Source organism: Mus caroli, chromosome 4 (assembly GCF_900094665.2).
Source record: "Mus caroli chromosome 4, CAROLI_EIJ_v1.1, whole genome shotgun sequence".
Classification (NCBI taxonomy): domain Eukaryota; kingdom Metazoa; phylum Chordata; class Mammalia; order Rodentia; family Muridae; genus Mus; species Mus caroli.
This window is the reverse complement of record NC_034573.1, coordinates 50,897,883-50,904,487: the sequence shown is the minus strand read 5'-3', so window position 1 is coordinate 50,904,487 and position 6,605 is coordinate 50,897,883. Positions and strand designations below refer to the sequence as shown.

Below are 6,605 nucleotides of genomic sequence, written 5' to 3'. Positions count from 1 at the left end.
TCCTAAAAGTGTCACTCCCTGTGTGCCAATCATTCAAACATGTGAATCTATGGGGGCCATTCCTATTCTAACCACCACAAGTAATATTGTATTTAGGAGTATATGTATGTAAGCTGCAGGCATAGCAACTAATGAAAACAAAGAGATTATAAATTCAAAGGAGAGGAAGGAGAGGCATATGAGAGGATTTAGAGAGAGGGAAAGGAAGGAAGAAATGTAATTAAGTTGTAATCTCAAAAATAAAATGAAAACTAAAGACCTCTAATCATGTTTAAAAGATACGGTGGGTGGGGGTAGTGGGGATGCAAAGATCTCTCAGTGGTTAAGAGCCCTCGCTGCTCTTCCAGAGGACCTGAGTTTGGTTCCCAGCATCCGTGTCAAGCAGGTCACAACCACCTGCAACTCCAGCTCCGTGGAATCCTACACCCTCTCTGGCTGATGCACACATACGGCATATACTCACTCAAAGAAGTACGCATGAAATAAATCTCTAACAACAAATAAACAGGGGCTTAAGGTGTGGTTCAGTGGTTAGAGAAGAAGGGTTCAGCCCCCAGCACACACATCAGGCAGCTCAAAAGTGCCCGTAACTCCAGTTCTAGAGAATCAGATGCCTTCCTCTGGACTCCGTTTCCTCCGCTGGACACACATGGTACACAACATACAGACAATTGGGTGTGCCTACACACATACACAAACACACACACACTCAAATCACACTAAATTAAAAGATAATTTGGGTTGGGGATAAATCTCAGCAGTCAGATGTTTGCCTAGTATTTAAGAGGCCCCAAATTCAATATCCAGCACTACAAAGTAATAACCATGAAATAAAATATAAAGTTCTTTGCTGAAATCTATAACTCAAGAAGCTACTGGAAACAACAGAAAAATAAAGCCATTTTCCTAAAACATCTTCACTTAAGGGCATTTATTTTATGTATGTTAATGTGTAATTGTTTGCTTTAATGTGAGCATTTTATCTGCATTTTATACAAAAAGGGCTTTTTGTTGTTAATCTTGAAGTCGCTAAGTAGCCCAGGACAGCCTCACTCTCCATCCGTCCAACTCAGGCTTCCAAACGCTGGGATGGTAGGATGCAGTACCAGTCCTGTAAAGTGTTTCTTAATGGAACAACATATTTTTCGTCAGAAGTAAAGTATGTGTGAGTAATAATCATGGATTACGCAGTTTTGCTTAAAGCGGATTCACATCTTTGCGAAGTATTAAATATTTAAAGTCGTATTGCTTATGTAATGGAGTATTATTCATCAAACAAAGGAAGTTCTGGGAGATCCCTCGGCTTCAGGATCACTATGACAAGAAGAAGCCAGCCACATGCCATCAGACGGTTTCATTGTTTGATAGGAAACACCCTAAGTCAAGAAATATACAGGGATAAAAACAGATTTAGTGGCTGTTGTGGGCTGGGAAATCGGAGGGGTGAGAGGAAGGAGTACGGGTACTTTAGGGTAGTTGAAGTATTCGTTATTGACAGCACTGAATGTGTAGCTTTTTTTAATTTTATTTTAATTTTAATTTATTTTTTACACTTCATATTCCATTCCCCACCCCACCCCCAACCACCCTCCAACTGCTCCACATCACACACCTCCTCCCCACCCCACCCCATCTCCATGTGGATGCCTCTACCCCCCACCCCACCTGACCTTTAAACTCCGTGGGGCCTCCAGTCTCTTGAGGGTTAGGTGCATCATCTCTGAATGAACACAGACCCAGAAGTCCTCTACTGTATGTGTGTTGTGGGCCTCATATCAGCTGGTGTATGCTGTCTGTTTGGTGGTCCAGTGTTTGAGAGATCTCAGGGGTCCAGATTAATTGAGACTGCTGGTCCTCCTACAGGNTCNCCCTTCTNCTCANNTTCTTTNANNNNTTCCCTAATTCAACAACAGGGGTCAGCTGCTTCTGTCCATTGGTTGGGTGCAAATATCTGCATCTGACTCTTTCAGCTGCTTATTGGGTCTTTCCTTTTGAAAAACCCAATAAAGTGCATATTGTCACCCATGTATGGAAAGTGAAAACACTTGACCAGATGGAGGTAAAGATTAGAATAGGTGGGGGAGGGTCAGCAAGAAAGGGAGGTCAGAAGAGTCGGAGAGCTGTTCTAAACTTCAGTCAGGGACAAGCCCTGAGCCCCAGTGGTTCTCAGCACAGTAAGGTGACAATAGTTTAAATAGTTTCTTATGGCTAGGTGGGAATAGTGCTGTATAGTTGTAATTCCAGCACTAGGAGTCTGGGACAGGAAGACTGGGAACTCAGAGCTAGCTTGGGTTATCTAGCAAGTTTCCAGCCAGCCTGAACCACATAGCAAAACCATGTCTCAAGAAGATTATTATGTTTCAAAATATCTAAAAGAGAGGACTTTGTCCCTACTAAAAGAAATGACAAATGTCTTGGGTGTTCAATGGGTTAATTACCTATCTTGATTTAGTCACTATAAAATGTCACAGTCCCCCAGAAACATGTACAGATATTACATACTAATGTAATATAGATGTGTACAGATATTACATGCTAATGTAATATAGATGTGTACACTTATTACATACTAGTGTATGTAGATAGAAACAGTTCTATTTACTCTGGTTTATTCTACTCTCTGAAACAATTCTTCCTTCTCATGCTAAAGACCCGGTTATATCATTTTTTTTAACCACATTTAGGACATAAAACGTGTTTGGATGTGGATAGAGTGCTGAGCCAGATCAAACATCAACACCTTTTTGATTAGTGTCTCTTGTTCACTGGGAAGACCTTTTCTCTTGTCCATTATCAGAGTCAACCTCTCTCAGAGATATTCACAGAGTTAACCATTAACCTGTAAGATGTAATAAGTTATTTTTCTTATATAAATGTCTTAAACTTTGGTCTCCGAGTACTTTTACTTTTGTTGCTACTGAAATTGTATTTTTATATTAGACAGTAGGTTTCATGTTGTGTATATTATGTGAGAACATCTGAGTTGAATCAACTTTTGTACATTTATCAAATATCTAGAAATGCTAAGTACTCAGACACTTTGTTACTTCAGTCAATAATGGCCCTACCTACCAACTTCACAGAATTCCTAACTCATTTTCCTGTTTGCCTGTTTGCCTGAAATTTTAGTTTTTGTGTTGAAATGAAGTGATGGTGTGGAAAATATCACCCTAGTCTCGCCTCTGAGGGGACCGCTTGCCCTTTTTTATTATGGCTGCTGTACATTTTTTTGGACATGATTTCTTCTATTTCTGACACACTATGTATTCTGAATGAACACTGAATGTGCTAACTCCATTATCCTTACGTCTCTTGAGATATAAACAGCATTGATACATACACCATAATCATTCTTTAAAAGATATTTAGGGATCAGAGGAAAGCATAGCTGGAGTTGTGTGTCTTTTTGGCCTGCAGTGTCTCAGATTCGTTCTTAAGGAACTGAGAACTCAATCTTCCAAAGCACCAAAAAGACCATCTTACACCCCATCTCCCACCCCAACTCCTGCAGCCCAAAGGCCCAGCACACCATGGTTTGTGGGATACAATCCATACAGTCATCAAACTTACAACAGCTACAGGCTGGAGGGGAACCCGGGCACCAGAAGCTGGGTCAGGGCATTCTCTGGCATTGCAATTTCAAAGCCTCCAAAGCCACCAGATAAGCTACTGATGCCCTACAGGAGGTACAGCAGAAAGTTCTGGGACCAAGTAAAGGCTTCCAACCCTGACCTAAAGTTGTGGGAGATTGGCAAGATTATTGGTGGCATGTGGCAAGTTAAGTGAATATACCAAGTGGAGAAGACAGAGTGCCGGGACTCTAGGAAGGTCTGCCATAATGTCATGTATACCTTGTGTATATTATTAATGCAAAAAGTCATGTGGAAGCTGCAGGAGAGGGAGAAAGTCAACAGCGACAGTCTCGCATGGAGAACAGGGAACCTTATATGTGCATTCAGCCTGCTGAGGACCCAGATGATGATGGCGATGGCTTTTCAATGAAGCACACAGCCACTGTCCATTTCCAGAGCCTCATCAGTGAGGTTCTCAATGCCAGTGTGGCACCTGACATGTCGTCGGTCATCTCAACAGCTAGAATACGGGTCTTCAAGCAACAGGTCCAATCTTTTTATTATTATTATTATTATTGGATATTTTCTTTATTTACATTTCAAATGTTTTCGCCTTTCCAGGTCTCCCCTTTGGGAACCCCCTTCCCATCCCCTCTCCCCCTGCCTCTATAAGGGTGCTCCCCCACCAACCCACTCCTGTCCTTCCACCCTGGCATTTCCCTACACTGGGGCATTGAACACCCTCAAGCCCAAGGGCCTCTTCTCCCACTGATGTTCAACAAGGCCACCCTCTGCCACATACGTGGCCAGCACCATGGGTCACTCATGTGTATTCTTTGGTTGGTGATCAAGTTCCTGGGAGCTCGGGGGCAGGGTGTGGCCTGTTGACACTGTTGCTTCCCCCATGGGGCTGAAAATCCCCTCAACTCCTTCATTCCCTTCTCCAACTCCTCCATCGGGGACCCTTGAGCTCAGTCCAATGGTTGGCTGTAAGCATCCACCTCTGTATATGTCAGGCTCTGGCAGATCCTCTCAGGAGACAACTGTATCTGGCTTCCATCAGAAAGTACTTCCCAGCATCCACAATAATGTCTGGGTTTGGTGACTGTGTATGGGATGGATCCTCAGGTGGAGCAGTCTCCAGATGGCCTTTCCTTCAGTCTCTGCTCCACGCTTTGTCTCCATATTTCCTCCTGTGACTATTTTGTTCGCCCTTCTAAAAAGCACTGAAGCACCCACATTATGGTCTTCATTCTTCTTAGGCTTCATACCCAAATAGCACCAAGAGAGAGCTGGCCTCCCAGGAGTGCAGATAACAGGTCCAATCTTTAATGGTTCCTCAGAAACTAGAAGCCAAGCTTCTCCAGATAAAGGAGCACACCAGGAAGAGAAGTTCCTGGAAAGCACAAATCCCTTTAACGGTGAACTTAAATGGTTATACGGTCGAAGGTGAGAGTAAACATGGTGAAAATTGCAGCTGATATTGCATGGGCGGAGGAACAGGCCTGCAGAAGGCGGGAGGAGAAGGGGAAAGGAGGCAGCAGAGCAAGCTGAGTGCAGTCAGAGCATCATCCCCGGGAAAGAGCAAGCGGAAAACAAAGCTGAGGAGGAGGAGAAGGACAAAGAGCACAGACGATGGATGGAGACAAAGGAGACACGCCTTGAAGAAACAGCTGAGAGCCAACAGAATGGGGAAGGCAGTCTACTCCTGAGGACATGGAGAGGGGGTAGAGGGGTGATTGACAGCTCAGAGGGAGAGGGTCCAGTGATGGTAACACTGGCTCAGAGAGCAGCAACGTGACATAGGGGAGCCACCCATAGACCCACGCCAGAAGACAAGAAAAAGAAATAAGTGTTGCCTTATTTTATGTGTCCTAGAACTTTTTTAAATGGGAAAAAAGGGGGGTATTTTTGATGTTTTTTAAGGTATTTAGGGAAGCCTCTTTTATGGAAATGGATATAAGGATAAAGGTCAAAATTATTGAATAGAAAAAATTAAATTTTTTATTAATCAGTATGGATCTTATCTCTGTCTGTACATCATTTAGACTGCCATCATTTAGAATATCGAAAGGAGCTCAATTGTCATGGAAACTCCCTAATTTAATTCCTCAGTCTTCTTGAACATCATTCAGAGGACCAAGCCCTTCCCAGACATTAGCATCTGGTGTCCATTAAGTGACTCAAACTTTCTTATTCTAAGCCCTACCTGCTTCTCCCTCCCAAGCCTAGTTCTTCTTTTAGTAAATAGCATTTTATTTGTCTACAGAATAAGCCAAAATGACTTGGCCCCATTTATGAGACTTCTTCTGCTATCATCCAGAACCTGCCAAGGCCACCCCAAAACTACTCTACAATCTAGTCTTAGTTAGAGTTACTATAGTTGTGACGAAACACCATGCCAAAGAAACTTGGGAAGAACGGGTTTACTTGTCTTATAGTTCCATGTTTTGTAATGAGTCTGGTTCAAGGCCTATTGAAGGAAACTAGGACAGGAACTGGAAGGCAGGAGCTGAGGCAGAGGCTATGGAGATGCTCTGCTTACTGGCTTGCTCACTCTGGCTAGCTCAGCTTTCTGTCTTATAGAACCCAGAACCACCAGTACAGGGATGGTCCCACCCACAATGGACTGTTCCCTCCCACATCAATCACTGATTAATAAAATGCCTTAAAGGCTTGCCTACCGTCCCATCTTATGAAATCATTCTTTTTGGAGGGGCATCTTTTTTTAACTTTTTGACTCTTTGTGAGTTTCACATCATGTAGGCCAATCCCACTCATCTTCCCATCCCTTCATATCTGCCCTCCATTTATGCAACCTCCCTCCTCAATCCCCAAAAAGAAAATAAATAAGATTTTTTTAAAAATCTTATTGTGACTCATCCTGCTGGATCAGCGCCGGGATAGCGGGAGCGCAGGGTTGCCTGACACCCGCCAGCTACCCACGACCCCCACCGCAGGATTTTGGGACTGCTGGTGAGTGGAACACAGCTTCTGCTCCAATCCAATTGCGCGGGACCTGAGACTGCATTA

At 43.4% G+C, this 6,605-nt stretch overlaps 1 pseudogene; it reads left to right on the top strand.

Annotated features, from left to right (window-relative positions):
- The first annotated feature begins 3,657 nt into the window (after nt 1-3,657).
- Nucleotides 3,658-5,424, top strand: LOC110293512 (annotated as a pseudogene).
- Nucleotides 5,425-6,605: the final 1,181 nt, after the last annotated feature.